Source organism: Muscardinus avellanarius (genome assembly GCF_963383645.1).
Source record: "Muscardinus avellanarius genome assembly, chromosome: 4".
Classification (NCBI taxonomy): Eukaryota; Metazoa; Chordata; class Mammalia; order Rodentia; family Gliridae; genus Muscardinus; species Muscardinus avellanarius.
This window is the reverse complement of record NC_137789.1, coordinates 77,666,111-77,685,766: the sequence shown is the minus strand read 5'-3', so window position 1 is coordinate 77,685,766 and position 19,656 is coordinate 77,666,111.

Below are 19,656 nucleotides of genomic sequence, written 5' to 3'. Positions count from 1 at the left end.
GCAGCAGTCCTACTAATTTATGAATTTAGGACTGTGCCCATATAATATATGTATGTCTGGTCCCTGTAGTAGATTCTGGAGTATATTCCAATGTCTCTTATTTGCTCTGTACCGTATTATCAGCTATTGAACTCACTCTATGGGTGTTTGTTCCCCTCTCTTGCCTCTGACAGCTTTGTATTTAGGTGTCAGGGCATTGGGTGTCACTGTTCTTGAGCTCTGTGTAAGTCCAGAATTTGATGTTTTCCAGCCTCTGTTCTGGACCCTGGGCCTCTGCACTCTCCACCCCAGGCTCAGTCCTTCAATTCCCTACCTGCACTGCACCTTCAATTCCCTGTCTGCACAGAGGTGGAGGGTATTCAGTGTAGTCTTAGAACAACCCCCTGTGACCCTGTGCAGTTACCATGCCTTGAGCATCTTTCCTGTGTCTCTGGAGGTTCCAACAGGACCAACCCGTAGGGTCCCGTGGCTTCTGTGGGCAGTCTTAGGCCAAGTACTGAGTAATTCAAGGCGTTACCTGGCCGCCCTTCTTTGGGTCTCTGGCAGGCTCACTGTGCTGCTGCGGTTGCCGCCTGTGGTAGTGAAGGGTCCTTTGCTGCATCCCTGAAGCGTGATCCTGGGTGCCACTCACTGCATAAGATGTTGAAGCTCTGTGGACACTTTCAAGCTCTTGAGTTATTTTTCTGGATTTTGTGAGGCTGCCACACCAGCGTCAGTCAAAGGTGAGACTTGCAGTTTGGGTCAACAGCTGGAGGTGGGCTGTGTCTGCAGCAGGTCCATTGTGCACTCAGCCTTTTTGCTGTAGATCTCACAGTTCAGAGTACTGGATTCCTTCCGCCATGGTTCCTGGTTCTGTTTTAGTTCATCATGATGCTGCTTTCTCAGTAGTTGAACTTTGTTTCAGTTACTGAGATGTGCTGGGTCCCGCAGTTACCATTTTGACATTTTGATGCATATAATCTTTTAATTTTATAAAATATATTAAAGAAGTGAAACTAAGAGAAAAACAAAATCCATTCATAGGCCAAATTTGGTTTATAGAATTCTAGTTTGCGGTGTCTGTAAATCTACATGTCTTTACATATTACAAAAAAAATTTAACCTTCAGAGAGAAACAAAAGTTGAAAACCAGCTCAGGAAAAGGCAGAGGACAATGCATTCCAAGCAAGAAGCTGACCATACTTTTCCCTCATGTAAGACATGGCGCAGACCTTCCAAACTGCCTCCAATGCTGTATAAGGCTGATGTAAACAATGTGATTATACCTGTGTCTGTTTAATTCATTTTATATAGAACAAGGTAAGAACCAGAGTGATGATGAAAATTTTTCAGCTTCAATTCACTGTGCTTAATCAATTATATTCTAGATGCCTCTTCTCATGTGGGAGGTGATGCATAGTTTATAACACAGGAGGATTGAAGTGCAAAAAGGCACAATATTGACTTCAGTTTCATAGTACCAGCCAATAGTAAGTTTATTTTTAAAATAGGGACTCGCTCATTTGCAGACAAAAACACAACCCTTTCTCTTGATTTTGATTGCTCACATTTCAGGATAATAATACTCTTCCAGTGTGAACTCAGGAAATCCACAATAAAATGTATCCATTCTTGTGGGCAGATGGATGAGAAGATTAACTTTAATGCAAACCACATGCCTGCACAAGCTTAAATTACAGAAGGTGAACATTGTTTTAAAAAAAAATCCTGGTATTCTAGAATCAGTCACTACAAAGATGAAATTCCCATTGAAAGATCCAGATGTGGTGACTCTCACCAGACTGTATTAGGATAGCTTCTCAAACAAGATTAAGTGTTAAGATCTATAAGGAGTTTATGTAAAGTGCTAGTAATTTCCTTTCAGATGTTATTCACATAGCAGAGTTAGTTGAAACTTGTGCAATAAGATATTTCTAAATTGCCAAAGTGGGTAATCTCTGAGATCAATGCACATTTAACATTTGAAAAAAAATTGAGTAGGGAAAAGACTTAAAGCACTATTCATAAAAAAATCCTAGCTTTCACTGAGGGGATCTATCTATGCCTTATGGAGCTACAAAACCTCGTGATGGAGTGAGAGGTCATGTGTTATCATGGTCTGATTTGCGTCCCTCCAGTATCTTTACCTCCAGTAGCTCTGAATGTGACTATTTGGAAATAAGACCTTTAAAGAAGTAATTTAGTTAAAATGAAGCTATGAGGGACCATTCAAAGACAACCTGATATCCATATAAGAAGAAAAAATATGGACACCTGGGAAAAATATATATATATATAATATTTATATTAATGAATATAATATATATTTGCATTATTTGCATACCCAGAAAGAAGAGGCCATAGGAGGACATGAGAAGGTAGTCATGTGAAAGCAGAGGAGAGAGCAACCCTGCCAATGTTACTAGGTTCCATGTTCTTGGGTCCAGAGGCAGTGGCAATGACACTAGACCAAAAATAATTCAAACACAGACAAGGTCTCATTGAGGAAATTTCTGCTCAAGAATAAAGGCAGTACAACATTGACCAAAAGTGTTAGGCTGGCTCTAACAAGGGACACAGTGCACAACTTTTAAGGTCCCTGCAGGGTCAGCAGGGTCATGGACCCTTGATGAGTCATGGAGAGGTGGAATGCTAGTTGCTCCTGTGCTCTTCTTCTTGTAGCTTTGAAGCCTCTTCACCAAAGGCCTGTCTTCTTCCAACTTACTTTTCCACTTTGAGGTGTATGTTTTATTGTGCAAACAAAGTAAAGGTAACCACAGGTCACTTCAGTGCCTATTCCACATGAGTGTTTGCTGCTCACCATCTGGAACTTTCCCCTTATCATCTTGAAAATAGAATATTATTTTGAGAACAGGGTTGACAATTGTCCTGTCTCAGTGGGTTTGATTTTGGTGACCTTGTCTTTTCTGGTTCTTGGCCTTGGTATTTCTGCTGACTGCATAGTCTCAGCAGGTTGAGCTGACTTCCGAATATCCTGTCTCCAAGTGTATTGTCTTAATTCTATAGCACTGAAGATGGTCCATTTTTTAAGTACTAATTTTCTAGTATGTCCATTAACCCTGTAAGATGGAAATCTAGTTCAGTTGTCTTGTTCCTTTGATGTATTATACTCTATAATCTTTCAGGGGTCTAACTTTTCATTTGAGGGGGAGGGGAGGTCTCTACTCATCTCCAGTACTGTATGAAAATAAATTTTTGTTTAAAAAAGTAATAAAAAATAATTTTTGTAGGACCAGGAATTGGACCCAGGGGCATTAAACCTCTGAGCTACACCTCCAGCCCTATTTTTTATTCTTTATTTTGAAACAGGATCTCACTAAGTTGTGTAGGGCCTCACTAAATAGCTGAGGCTGGCTACAAACCAGGATCCTCTTGTCTCAGCCTCCCAAGCACTGGGATTATAAGCATGCGCCACCACGCCTGGCTGTAATTTTTCTTAAAAAATCAATTTTAGATAACTTTTAGTAATATCTCATTTGACAATATTCATTCTTCCTAAGAACATGAAACTTTGTTACATTTTCCAATCTCCTTTTTCAATTTCTTCAGTGTTCTACAACTTTCATTAAAGGCTTTTACCCCCATTGTAAGATATATTAGTTGGCTTTTAAGGCTATTATGAGTAGAATTTCTTTCATCTCACTCCAGCTAGAATTGTAATCATTAAGAATACAGATAATAATAAATTCTGATGAGGATGAGAATATGGAGAGGAAGGAACCCTTATAATTGTTGGTAAGATTGTAAATTAGTATAGACACTATGGTGACCACTATGGAGATTCATCAACAGACAGAATGGAGCTACCATATATCCCAACAATACCATGTCTTGGTCTTTCCAAAAAAATTAAAGCCATGATACTAAAGTGATACATGAATATTTATGCTTACAGCAGAATAATTCATAATAGCCAAGTTAGGAAACAAACCTGTCAACAGATGAATAAATAAAGAAAATAAAGAAAATAAAGATACATGTACACAATAGACTTTTACTCAACCATAAAAAAAATTATGTCATTTGCAGGAAAATTAATAGAACCGGAGAATATCATGGTAATTGAGATTATCTCGACTTATATCATCAAATGCCAGTGACAATTTTTACAGAACTAGCAAAAATAATTCTAATATGTATATGGAAGAACAAAAGACCCACAATAACCAAAGCAATTCTGAACAGTATGAACAATGCTGGAGACATCACAATACCTGATTTCAAATGACACTACAGGGCTATAGTAACAAAAATACATGTTAATGATATAAAAATAGACTTGTCCAATGAATAGAATTAGGTGATGTGCAAGTATGCTTCTACCATCTTGTACGCCATTAAAATGTGTGACTACAATGTATTATAGTAAAATTTTTTAAAAAAATCAATGTGGAAAGTGGGTAAATAAGTGGGAATATGGGAATGGCTAAATAGGTGATGTGTGCATGTACGCCTCTACCATCTTGCACCCCCTCAAGACTACAATGCACCAATAAAGAATTTTTTTATAAAGAAGATACAGAGACAAATCTGCAGAGTTACAGTCAGCTAATCCTTAGCAAAAGTGCCCAAAATGTATATTGGAGGAAAGACAGCCTGTTCAATAAATGGTGCTGAAGAAACTGGATGGAAAAAAATGGAACTATACCCCTATCCCTCTGCACAAGAGATGAAACAAAGATTTAGAAATTAGGCAATAAATTTTGCAATTAATAGAAGAAAATATAGGATCATCTCTCCAACATACAGGCACTGGTAGGGACTTCCTCAATAAGCCACAAAATGCTCAGGAAATAAAACTAAAAATCAATAAATGAGTTAGCATTGAATTTAAAAGCTTCTGCACAGCAAAATAAATACCATGAGCATAAAAAGAGAGAGCCTACACAATGGAAGGAAAATCTTGCCAGCTACTCTCTGACAGAAGACTAATACACAGAATATATGAAGAACTTGAAAAACTTAACACCAAAAATAAATAAATAACCCCGTTGAGAAATGTGCAATTGAACTAAATAGACATTTCTCAAAAGAAGAAATGCAAATGGCCAACAAATACATAAAAATACTTAACACCATTAACAATGAGAGAAATGAAAAAGGAAGCATATTTTACAACAGGTGCAAAATGACTCATGCCTTAGTAATATATGCATGAAAATAACTGTGACAAAGTAAATTTACAAAATATCAGAGGAAGCTGTGTTTGCTGTATGGCTCATTTCCAAAAAATGAGTGGTCTGTTTTTGGTTAAATAGGAGATGTAAATGATAAAAATTTATTTTTACTAACAAATTTAACATTACAAGTAACTGACAATTCTGAATTCTATTAGTACTAGGAGTTTTAAAATACACAATTGGCAAAGGGATCTCACTAATTTGGAGCATTGTAATAATCAACTTTTAAGGGACCCTATCTCTTCAAAAGAATAATTAGCAGGAAAAGATAGTTGAAAGACATATTTTCAACATTTTTATCAACTCCAGAATGACTTCAATTAAAAGTGAAAACCATTTTAAGTGAAGAGTGTGTTTTGTGAAAAGTCTTACAAATGTAACCACTACCACCAAAATAGATATAGAATTACAGTACTATGTGTCTTAATAGTACTGTATTCCCAGTCAATACCACCACTGCTGGGCCTAGTCAATCCTGATGTACTTTTCCTATCATTATAGGTTAGACTTGTTATTTATCAGTTTTCATATAAATAGAATTATACAATATGTACTTTAGGGGACTATCTTTTTATTTTTGGATCACATTTATGAGATCCATTTATATTGCTGTGCTTATCTGTATTTTGTTCCTTTTTAATTGCTGAGTCACATCCTACTGCATGGGTGTTACTTACCTATTCACAGGCATATGGATGTGAATTTTGCACAGTTTTTGCTAATATGAATAATGCTTCTATGAACATTCACATGCAAATTTTTGTGTGAACATATATTTTCATTTCTCTTTAGTAATATCTAAAAGTATATACATCTTTGAAATTCTGGTAAAATTCACTTAAGAAATTCCTGGGTGACTTATTTATTATGTTCTTTAGGTCTTCTGTAATTACTTGTTGGCTCACTTGACTTGTTTTGACTAAAATTAATGTGCTACAATCTTTTTTGTTACTTTCTCTTTCTTCTTTGTTCATATGTCATTTCTATTTTATGAGGAAGGCTGTTGTGTTATTTTGGTTCAGACATTCATTTATAACTGTTAGACATTCACTGTAAATTTTAGCTTTTAACATTACAATGTGTCTTTTTACATGATGTTTTATCCTTTCTGCTCTAAATTTTATACTACCTAAAATTACATTTTATTATATTTCCAATTTTCAGGTTTATGTTTCCAGGTATATATTTCCAGATATAGCTCTACTTTTTGGTTGTCTCAAGATTTTTTCTTTTTCTGGAATTCTTTTCTTGTATAAAACGAAGGTTTGAGTTTTGCTTCATAAAATGATTTGAAAAATATTTTTATTTTAAAGATAAATCACATATGTCTATATTTATTAATAATATGTTGGGTCACAATTATAGTTTTTTATTAAACATATATATGATATGTACATGCATCAAATATACTTATATTTTCTTTTTGTAGTTTATTTTATTCTCTATTTTTTAAAGAACATGCAGGTAATGTGTTCTTTATGCAACATAAGTTACATAATAAATTTTCAGCAAATTAATGCCATAATGGACATTTTAAAAGTTACACTGTATTTAGTTAATGAGAAGTGAAGAAATGTTCATGTATATCATAATCACCAGGTAAGAACATATGTCATATTATTAACTTTTCTAATATTTTATGTACCTGACATTCAAGAAAATCCAACCATTTTTCTGAACCAAATATAATTGTTATACTTTTAGTTATTATTAGATAATTCAATAAGTATATTGTTATATATGGCTTGGTATTAATCTGGGTCCTACACAAAGTAAGATAATTGATGTATTTCTATTTTGGAACAATTCACAAAATATAAGTCTCTTTTTTATACCACAGTAGATAGATAAAAAAAAAAAGCCTGGTAGCTCTGTCAATGGATAAAAAAGGTTGGGTGAAGCAGCTCCTATTAGTAGTAAGCTGCTGACTATGTAGAGAAAATGTAAAGAACCAGAGCCCCAAAGCTTTTGAGTCATCCATCTAGTTAGAACTCATTGCTCCTCACTAAGTTTGCAAAACATACAAAGCAAAATTGCAGATACCTCACCAGCATAATAAATGGTAAGAAACTATTGTTTCTGTATACAAACTATGTACTGAAATACCTAATGTTTGTTTTATTCCAGCTCAATTGGTTCTAAGCTTCTTTGTCTCTGGAAGTTTCTTGCTGTCATTCACATGAACATCCAATAGTCAATATAAAACATACTCAGATGTTTGTAAGTTTGAAATATGAAATTGTTTTCTTAATTTAAGAATATGTTTAATATTTTACTTCTGATTCTTTTAGGATATATATATATATATATATATATATATATATATATATATATTCAAGTCATATCAAATGAGATTACTGTGTTTTATGCAATCAAACTCAGGCCTCAATTTTCAGTAGGCTACTGACATGAATTCAGCTGAGTAACTGATATGTTTTTTCCCTTAATCTAGTTTCATTAAGACATAGAGTCAATGATCAGTTTTATGTCTCTTGTTCTATTATCTAGGTGGTTTGTCTAGTGAAAATTAAAACACCTTCCAGGTAATTGAATTTTCTAAGTAGCACAAAAGTGATGTACAATTAACAATAAACATATTAACTTTGACATTTTCACACTGATATAACTTAATTTATAAATGGAGTTTTAAATTTGTAACTGTCCATAAAATATACCCCTCTAAATAAATAGTTTGTGCTTTAAAAATAAATAAATAAGTAAATAAATACTTTTTTTTTTTGGTGGTACTGGGGGGTGGAACCCAGAGGCTTCCTAACTCCAAGCTATACTATTTTCTATTTTCTATTTTCTATTTTATTTGGAAACAGGGTCTCACTAAGTTGCTGAGAGCCTCACTAAGTAGCTGAGGCTGACTTTGAACCTGTGCAATCCTCCTGTCTCAGCCCCCCAAGGGCAGGGATTACAAGCATGCACCACCACGCCCGACTTATTCTCTATTTTTTAAGAAATAGTTTTGACCCGGACATGGTGGTACATGCTTATAATCCCAGTACTTGGGAGGCTGAGATACGAGGATTGTACAGGTTCAAAGCCAGTCTCAGCTACTTAGTGAGGCTCTCAGCAACTTAGTGAGACCCTGTTTCCAAATCAAGTATAAAATAAGTCTGAGAGTATAGACCGGAGGTAGAAAATCCTCTGGATTCCACCCCCAGTGCCACACACACAAAAAAAGTTTTGGTATATAAAAAGATCAAAAATTTTACTGTAAAATTTTACTTATCTATGCTTCTTATTCTTCTGCTTAGCTTTCAACTGTTATCTATGTAACAATGAACTTTTTCTATTTTTTACTTTTATTTATTAAATAGTATTGCTTTTTGTTTAAATATAAAATATTTACATATTTTATTAAGTGTTTACAATGAGTTTTTTCTTTTGGAGGTAAGTCTTAGTCTCTTCAGGCTGCTATAACAAAATACCATATACTGGGTGGCTTATAGACTATAAAGATCAAGATCAAAGCACAAGCAGAGTGTTTGGCAAAAGCCTGCTTCCTGCCATCCTCTCGCTGTATCCACATGTGTTGGAAGGTACAAATAGATTCTATTAGGTCCCTTTTATAAGTGCTCTGATCCCATTAATGAGGGATTATGACCTAACTACTTCCTGAAGGTCCTGCCTCCTACTAAAATCATCATTCAGGTGACCATTTCAACATGAATCTTGGAGGAAGACAAGCATTCAAGCTATCTATCCTTTATAAAGCTTTTTAGTAGTGTCTTGGTTTATGAATTTCTTAGAATAGGCTCATAAATAGAGTATTAACTGAGATCCTGCCAGTTAATAACTATTTTTCTATGTCCTTGACACTTGAAGGACAATTTCACTAAATATAAAATCTGTGGTTCTAGCTAGGCATGTTGGCACATGCTTGTAACTTCAGTAGTTGGGAGACTGAGACAGGAGGATTGCAGGTTTTCAGTCAGCCTCAGCTACTTGTGAGGCCCATTGCAACTTGATGAGACTTTATTTGAAATAAAAAGAATAAAATAGGGCTGGGGGTATAACTCGAAGGTAGAATGCTTCTGGGTTCAATGCCCAGTGCTACCAAAAAAAAAAAAAATCTGTGTCATCAATTTTGTGTTATTGAATTTCTAAAACGGTTGCATCATTGTTACACTGCTTCAAATTAGCTGTTGGTGAGACTGTAAAATAGTACAACCACTACAGATATCAGTGTACAGGTTCTTCAAAAGACTAGGAATAATGGAACCACCATATGACCCAGCTAGATCTTCAATATCTTTCCTAAAGAAAGTCAGAATATAATAGTGAGGCATGAATACCATGTTTATAGTAACACAATTCACAACTGTCAAATTATGGAACCAACCTGGTTTCTGTCAAGAAATGAATGCATAAAAAATACGATATATACACACAATGGAAATTTACTTAGCCATAGAGAAGAGCAAAATTATGTCATTTACAGGAAAATTAATGGATCTAGAGAACATTATGCTAAGTGAGATCAGCCATTCTCAGAAAGTTAAGAGTCCTATGTGGAAGCTAGAGAGAAAATCAGAAACAAAAGAGGCCTTAGATATACAAGAAGAGAAACCAGTAAAATCATGGACGTGGATAAGGGGAGGGAGGTGGGAAGGGGAAAGAAAACAAATAAAACAATTAAAACATAAAACAATTATGATATGCCCATGTATGAAGGTGCCACTAACAATCTCACTATTATGTGGGAGTAGGGGAGAAAAGGGGGGACCTCAAGGAAGACATACCATACTGTGTGCATGTTTTTTTGTATGACTTTGAGCCTCACTATGATGCAAGTTACAGTGCAGAAATAAAAGTATAAAAATGCAGTTTTAAAGAAGTTAGTGGTCTGCAAATTGACTTTCTTTTGTAAATAACAATAGCTTTTGTTGTTTCTCACTTCACTTTGTAGACTTTGCATAAAATGATGGTCCACTATTTTCTTTCTTTGTATGTGGCTCCTGTCTACCAGAATTTCTTCTATTTTTGAAAGACTCTATTTTTCTGATGCCCTACAGATTTTCTCCTTAATATTGAAACTCTCTTAACAGTTTTGTCAGGATATCTGAGCTTTCTCCAAAAATTAAGAGGCAGATTTAATTCTTTTTTTCTAAAAGATTTCTTGAATAATTTTGAATATTAATTATTTTTCAGATAATTGAATAAAGATAGATGTTAATTGTGTTTATAAACATATTATAAAGAGACAGTAGCTATAACAATGTAGCTTGACACAAAGATAGAGATATAAGTCAGTGAAAGAAATTGGAGAATCTAAAAATTAACCACACATATAAGAATTGTGGTACATAGTGCCATTACATTCAATAAAAAAAGAATTTACCTTCAAACAAAGGATATTGGAACAACAATATTAACCAAAAATTCTCATATCATGCTATGCATATAAATTAATTTCAAATGTGCATCACTGACCTAAAAATAACAGTTTCAAATAATAAAACTTCTAAAAAAATAGGAGAAACTCTTAATATTGGAATAGGCAAAGAGGTTTCTTTGTTTTTATGGTACTAGGGATTTAACCCAGGGGTGTTCTACCTCTGAGCTATACCCCCAGCCCTAGTTTTATTTATTTATTTACTTTTTTACATTTAAAAGAGATTCTCACTAAGTTGCTGAGGTTAGCCTGAAACCTGCGGTCCTCCTATCTCAATCTCCCACGTACTAGGATTATAAGCATGCACTACTATACCCAGCTCAAAGATTATTTTATTTTATTTTATTTTATTGACTCCATGTCTACTGGTGTGGGTGAAATGGCCACAGTGCTTGGTAAGGGGTTTGGCTATATTTGAATGGTTATATTTTAAAAGTTCTCTGTCTTGTTAGGTATCCCTGTGGCTGGTCTTTGGCCCTAAAGGAATATATATATATATATATATATATATATATATATATATATATATATTTTTTTTTTTTTTTGGTGGTGGTACTGGGGTTCCTGGAAACCCTTCTACCTTCGGGCTACACTCCCAGACCTAATATATATATATATATATATATATATATATATATATATATATGTGTGTGTGTGTGTGTGTGTGTGTGTGTGTGTGTGTGTGTGTATGGTATATATGTATGTATATGTATGTGTGTATATATATATTAGGTATATATATATGTGTATATATATATATATTAGGTCCAATATATATATTATTATATAATATATAATATATATAATATAATATATAATATATATATAAAATATATATTGTATATATATAATATATATATATATATTTTCGAAACAGGGTCTCTTTAGCCAGATGGCTGGCTTCAAACCTGCGCCATCCTCCTGTCTCCACATCCCAAGCGCGGGGATTACAAGCATGCACCACCACGCCCAGCTAGAACAGGAATATTTTTTGTCTGTTCCTACTGACACTATTGAATTGCTGTCCCAGTATGATATATGGGTAGGAAAGAAAAGCCAGGGACCTCGCTCACTTGACATTCCATGGGTCCTAAGCTCTTTGTTCAGCCTGCCTTCCTCTTTCCACCTCCGAGAGTCATGTGTGTTTTGATGCATAATACCCAGTGCTTTTAGCTGTATTTAATGGGAGGAACACAGTAAGCAGGTTTACTCGATCTGCTGCCTTCAATGTCTTCAACTCTTCTAGCAACTGTTCTCACCAAAAGGCTAATAATCAAGTTTATTTTCTCAGGACACATTTCTTCATCTGCTGCAATTAAACACAATCTAATTAACTCAACATTGGTAGGTAGTTTACCTTGTTTGGCTAACAAATAATCTACTCAGAGACTTACTTTGATTTAAACCTCAATTTAATTATTTTTAAAGGTTTAAAATAAAAATTTCACTTTGGTGAAATATTTTAAGATTCCTAATTTTTCTAAAATTTGTTCTTCTGTGAGTGGAAACATTATAATGAGTCATTGGCCCAATAATATTGTGTATTATGCTTGTTTAACACAGCTTCTGTGTCTGTACATAATAAACACAGTGCTTACTTAATCATCTAGGTTGATAACAAAACAATCCACTCTCCTCTAAGTGCTACATTTAAAACTAATATTTCTCTTTTTATTTTGACATGTAAGTATGCAATGATAATAAAAATAAATTATTAATTAAATTCCATGACACAGGATGGTGCATATCATTGAAATGCTGATAAATTATAACTGTGATTTGTGTTAAGCCAAGCACCACTGGAAATAATGAGAGTGCAACATACTCTTCTTGTCACAAGTACTAAACCACCATAACCACATGATCTAATGAGCACAGCTGTGTTGCAATAAAACTTTATTGTATACACTGAAATCTTGGATGAGAGAAAGAAGTTAAATACAAGAGGTAATGCATATGAAATTCATGAAGAGGCAAAAGTAATAAATAAGGAAAAATCTAAACAGTGGTTTTCTTTAGATAGCACCCCCCAAAAAGAGAATGGACTAGAAAGGCATGTGAAGAAACTTTCTTTGGTAACATAAATGTTCTATTTCTTGATCAGGGAATTGGATACAGTGATATTTTTATATTTTTGTCTTCTTTTGGACTGAAATTTTAAAAAACAACAGATGTTTGTAATTAACATAGAAATAGTTTCAAGGTCTGATTTTCAGTAAATAAAGCCTTAATATAATAGTCTTAAAGAATATTTGTTACTAAATCTTAATAAAAACAATACAATTGTATCTGAAACTAGATTCATGATTTATTCAATCTAATAGTAACTTATGTTCTTACTTTAATAATTTTTGTCAGGGGAGGATGGAAACTGGGGATTGAACCCAGGGCATTCTGCCTCTGAGCTATACCTCTAGCTATTTATTTTTTAATTTTGAAACAGGATCTCAATAAGTTGATGAGAAGCTCATTAAGTTGCTGAAGCTGTCCTTGAACCTGTGATCCTCCTGTCTCAACCTCCCAAGTGTTACGATTATAGGGGAAATGCCACCATACCCTGCTAGTATTAACTTCTTTAGGATAGGTCAAACACTTGATAAGCAAATATACCTCACATGTTTAAATTTCCAAGAAATAATCATGTTATCTATCTAGTTCACTTAGCAATTAATCATAAAGTAAATCAATTCCTTTATTGTTGCACTAAACTGTCATTAATCTCTTAGTGACAGTTTATTTGGTGTTGGTTCTCCATTTCTACAGTAAGTCTACTCTTTAAGATCATAGGCCGCATTTCATATATTTTACTATGTTCCAGTGACTTATATATGACAGGCATTTAAAAATATACTTATTAGTTAATTAGATATTATAAATGCATCTTCAAAGCTTTGTGAATATTTATCACACAATATCTTCATTTTCATAAATATGTCATGCTGCATTTTAAGAGCTGGTTGTTACTAAAATATTTCATTGTCAAGGTATAAAGCTATAAAAAAGACACTTGAGAGTGTTTGTGTGGTAAAGTTATTTTTATTATAAAAATAATACTTTAGAAGAGGAAGATATAGGAATTAACTCAACTAGAAAATAAAATGCCACCAGGCAGGATGCTATATCATATTTTTCTTAAAACAAAATAAAAATTTAACAAAAAAGAAAATCCCTGTACTAAAATTCTAATTATATACTACAACTAAAAAAAAAAAACCTATGTTTGAGGTTTAAAAAAATGAAAGCAAGGGAAATAAATTATTGTTAGAGTTAGGAAACCAAAAAAGTAAGCCAATGGTTTTAAAAAAATACATTCTGTAGAGGAAGGCCTCAGGGAGACCACAGAAAGATTAACCTGACCTTTGAAGAAAAATTTCATTCTATCATCAGATATTCAGCCTTCTGCTGACACTTGTCTCATGCTATTAGCTCGTACTCTCACTGGTTTTGCAGGCTGGTAGTGATTATTTTTATTAGTCTACAGAACATAAGTATATCAAGAGTAAAAGTTGCCATGAAAATAGGAAACTCAGATTCCATTATACCAATTAAAGAAAATAACCCATGTATTAAGACATTTAAAAATCGAGCTATTCTTCTCCATTTGCTTCTCTTTTCTGATCCTTATCTGACCAAAATAACAAATATTTGAAAGCATAGTAGAATAGTACATAACCCCTTAATAAAAATTTTTCAACAAGAATATCCAGAGGAGCATGTGTTAGAAATGAGGCCCAGAGCCGTGAACATGCTTGGACCTACACTTAGAGAAATGAGTACCTAGCGGTGGACAATCAGTCAGTGTGGCTGTCACAGCTGCCTCCTTTTTTCCAGTTTGGACCACTGCTAGTGACCTCCTGAAGCCATGCACTGAGCTTCTAAGACCTGGCTCACAGAGAAAGTTAGTGAAACTTCAATAATTAAAGCTGGTTTTCTAGATACTCACAAAATTAGCACCATGAGAAAGAATGAATCATTTCTTCTGTCATTTCACAAGTAATAGTTTATAATTAAATCTATAAAGCTAATTATTATTATGTGACTTTAATATGGATGAAAATTCTTCCAAACTAATATTTTAAACCCAAAATGTATACTGCTTTATAACTTATCCCTTATACCTATTGTGTTCCTCAGTCTATTTTATGTCTTTGGGCAGAGAAAGCACAGACTGCTGGTCCACTTAACATTTAGAAGAGCTCAGGCTCCAATAATCATTTTACTCTGTAGGAATAAAATTAAGTCAAAATTCTGATGCCATGCTTTAGGTGCTACACACTAATTTCCATAATTTCAGTCAATATCAATGTGTGAGTCTGGTGTCTTCTAATACCATTAACATAGTCTGATGTACCATAGGAGAAGATTGAGGAGACTTCCGGGAAGATGGCGACAGAGAAAAGCGGGGCTTAAGAGCCCCGCTAACAACAAATCTCCATTACCACAAAATCAGCGCCTTTCATAGCCAGAAAACACCATCACCAGTGAAACAAAAAATCACCAGGCTCCAGAGAGAAAGCGGACTGAGAACAGAGCCACAGAGGAGATACGCAGGCCTCACACCCGAGGACGCGGCAGATGCGGCAGCAGCGCCATATTGCCGGCAGCACCGACAATTCACGGGATGGCTACAGCAAGCTGAGGTGAGCCACTGCGGAACAGCCAGGTGGGATTTCTCGGCGCAGACATCACCTAAAGCTCCCAGTGGCTGAGCTCAGCACACGCTGCAGGAATTCAGAGTGGAAATCAAAACCAAGAAGAAAAACTCCAGCCCCACAGCCGAGGGCGTAACAGCGGCGCCATATTGCCACCGAATTCAGTACAGCAACATCTGCGTACTCAACAACAGTGAGTCAAATTGCGGGCCACAGAGGAGAAATCCCAGTACTGTACTCACTGGGACTTGACCCAGTGGGAGAGGGGCGGTGGCAGAGATATCACACCATAGGAGAACGTGCAACCTGGCACCCCCCCCCCCACAGTCTAAAGCAGCCTCTATCGACTCTCTGGGTCGGAGACTCTGTGATACAACCCAGTAAAGCAGTAGTGGGGTCTGAGATACTACTGACTCGAGATCCAGAACACCTTAAGTGAAGTCATAGTGACCCAAGGGAAGAACCCAGAGAAGGCACAAACTTCCGAAATCATGGGAAAGAGGAATAATACTGGAGCAATAAATGCACACAACCCCACAACATCAGAACCCGATAAAACAGAAAATCAAAGATTTCTAGAAGATCAAATCAGGAAAATAACTGTAGAAATAATAGAGGTGCTTTGAAAAGAACTCAGAGAGAGCCAAAAAGAGATAAAGGATGCAATTAATGAAGTAAAGGCCTCAACTCAAAGCACAAACAACCGATTAGAACACATGGAGAACAGAATCTCGCTCTTAGAAGATGATCATTCCAAAAATGAACGCATAGTTTCTAATCTAGAAAAAAATATCCGACAGCAGGAATCTGATATTGAAGAAATATGGGCCCATTTTAAGAGAGCTAACCTAAGAATAATTGGAATAGAGGAGGGAAAAGAAAGTGAAACCAAAGGGATCAACAATCTCTTCAAGGAAGTAATAGCAGAAAATTTTCCAGACATAGAGCAAGAGGTTGATACACAGGTCCAGGAAACTTATAGAACTCCCTTTAGACAGTATCGGAGAAGAGGATCCCCACGCCACATAATTGTCAAAATGACCAATGTGGAAGCCAAGCAGAGAATCTTAAAGGCAACAAAAACAAAGGGCCAAGTGACATTCAGAGGCAAACCAATTAGAATCACTCCAGACTTCCCAAACCAAGTTATGAGAGCCAGAAGGGCTTGGAGTAACATATTCCAAACTCTGAAAGAAAACAACTTCCAGCCAAAAATTTCCTACCCAGCAAAACTTTCTATCAAATTAGATGGAGAAATAAGAAGCTTCCATGACAAACAGAAACTGAAGGAATTTATGTCTTCAAAACCAGCACTAGAGAAAATACTCAAAGAGATTAACTACAAAGAAGAAATAGGTAACACACTCCAGAACTAGAGAAACAAGATTTTCCATCCAACAGACAAGTAAGATTGGTTATCTGTGGAGATTCATTATTTATGTTAGTCTGTTACCTATCTCTAAGGGGTATTGTTTGCCTTTATTGTTGTTAATTTTTAGGATTTCTAGTTGGAACATTAATATACCTTCAGATATAGCATTTGGAAATAATTTATCCCATTCTATTTGCAACTGTTAACTCTGTTTACATTGTCTTTGGATATACAATATTTTTTTTTATTTTTTAGGGAGTTTGTATACTCTTCTGTTGCCTGTGCCATTGAAATCATAACCAAGAAATCACTGCCAATTTCAATGTTGTGAGGTTTTATGACCCAGATTTTCTCCTAAAAGTTTATAGTCTTAAGATTTATATTTAGGTCTTTTATCTATTTTGAGTCAATATGTGTATATGGGATTAGGTAAGGGTCCAATTTTATTCTTTTCCATGTAATTAGTATTTTTCAACAATATTTAGTTAAAAGATTATTATTTCCATCACCAAATGTTCGTGGAAAACTTGTCAAAAATAAATTGACAATATAGGGAAGAATTTAGCTCTAGGCTTTTATTTAACTCCAATGGTTTATATATCTGCCTTTAGAATAGTACTACACTGTTTCATTTATTGTAGCTTTATATGGTTTGAAATCAGAAAATATATATCTTCTAGCTTTGTTCTTTTTCAAGATCGTTTTGGGTACCTAGAGTCCATATTCCATTTTAGGATAGATTTTTTTTTCTGAAAAATAAATATATAAATATATGATAGTTTCACCTAAAAAATAGAAAAAAATATTCTCTGGTAAGAAAGAAAGCAAAAAGAAAAATTGAAATGTTATCTTTAAGTCATCAAAAGCTTGGTATCAGACAAATGAGACTGTTATGTGAGATTATCATTTTTAATTTTGGATAAATTGCTATAATACTAGATGTCAACCACTAAGCCAAGCATGGGAGGGAGGGATAGGGAGAGAATGGGGTGGGGATCGGGTGGGGGCTGACTGGGCATTGTGTGCATGTATGTCTACAAAAGTATGTATCCCACTATGATGTATGAATACAGTGCACCAATAAAAAATTAAATTTAAAAAAAAGAAGATTGAAAGCAGAGAAGAGAAACACTTTTGCTTGCTGTGTCCATCTTTTCCTAACCTAAGAACAAATCTGGTGCTGAGAGATGGAGTACATTACAAATGGACTAATTTTGAAAGATAAAAAATGATAAAACATTTTCTGCTACTAAAGATATAACTTATATAAATTCAAGCCAACACAGGCAGTAACTTTCTCAACAAGACCTCCAAAGTGCAGAAAATTAAAGCAAAAATTAACGAGTGGGATGGTATCAAACTAAGAAGTTTCTCCTCATCAAAGGAAACCATTAAGAACCTAAAGAGAAAGCCTACAGAATGGGAGAAGATCTTTACCAGCCATCACTCTGCTATAGGGCTAATATTCAGAATATACAAAGACCTGAAAACACTCTACATAAGCAAAACAAATAACCCAATCAAGAAATGGCCAGATATAGCATAGGAGGATTCAAAATGGCGACTGAGGGACACAGCACTTCTCAGTAGCTGAAACAAAGTTCAACTACTTATAAAGCAGTGTCTTAATCAACAAAATAAATACATACCAGGAGCCAAAACAGATCCAGGTACCTCGGTGGAACCCTGAACTCGAAGAAGAAGAACAAAGATCGAAACCAGACCTGCTGCAGATACAATCAGGACGCCCGCTGGCGGGCTGCCTGCACTGCCTGCGCTGCTGCCTGCCACCCCAAATGGCCCTCCCGAGCCCTGCCTGAAATCACCATGGCAAGATAATCCGGGACTGAAAACAGACATAGAGCCTCATCTTAAGCAGCGAGCAGCACCCACGCCAGAATTCTGTGTACTCACCAGCGACTATATCACAATAGCACGGGGACTCCCACAGAAGCCTGAACCAAGGAAGCCAGGTACCTGAGTACGTCCAGGGAAAGTGCGGGTCCTAGCGTGCGCCCCAGCCCCAACCCCAGCACTGGCCCAGGGCATCTGTCCCATGCCTCAGAACCCAGCACTGTCCTCGCGCACCCTGTCTGCACCCCAGACCCCTGATAGTAGTCAGTGCCTGCGCCACTGCCACACCTAAATCTGAGCCTATCTTGTGTGTCTAGCCCCCGCCCCCCACTGGAGCCCAGACATCCACCTTGCCAGAGGCCTACCTTCCAAGCGGCGAAAGCTCTGTGCACGCCTGAAATCTCCTCGGGCCCCCCCCAGCTTGTACGCCCCACAGGAGGCAGAGATCACTGCTGGACACCACACACTGCCTGTGCACCCAGACCCTTGTGCACCTATCCTGCACCCCTGGCCCACCACCGGGAGTTCCCGCCCACCCAGTAGCCTGATGCTTAGTTCTAATCGAGAACACAGCTCAATACACCTTGGAAGAGCATAGCAGTAGCAATAGGCAGCTGCACCCACTCACACCTGGGTCCAGTAATAGCAGTGCACCCAGCCTGCACTCTTGGAATAGGCAGAGCTCTGGCAGTAAGTGTGGGCATCCAGGAACCGGCATCCATTTGCCCAGGGTACATATTGGGACTACACCGGCTAGCCCAGTTGGAATTTCCAGAGTCACAGGAAAATCTATATCTGCACAGGACCTCAGGGGGAGGCTCCAAGTATACTTTGGACATACTCCACCCCTGATGTAGGGAAGCACAGTCTAGGGTGGTGAGTGCAGAGGTGCTGACTACAGGTTGGAATTTTGCAGAACCTGTGAATTGTACAGAATCTAATAACAGTGACACCAGATATCCTGACACATAAACCCAAAGCAGTTAAAGGAAAGAAAGGTGTCCAAACACCCAGAGTGACCTAAGAAGATAAAAATAGAGTACAAAGAAAACTAAGAGACATTGGATTATATTCTGAAAGCTGCCAAAGCAATCAGATATGCAAATATTATATGGACCTGACCCCATATTTGTAAATAAGTAGGACTGTTTGTTTTACTTTTATTGTGGATGTTTTGTTTTGTTTTGCTTT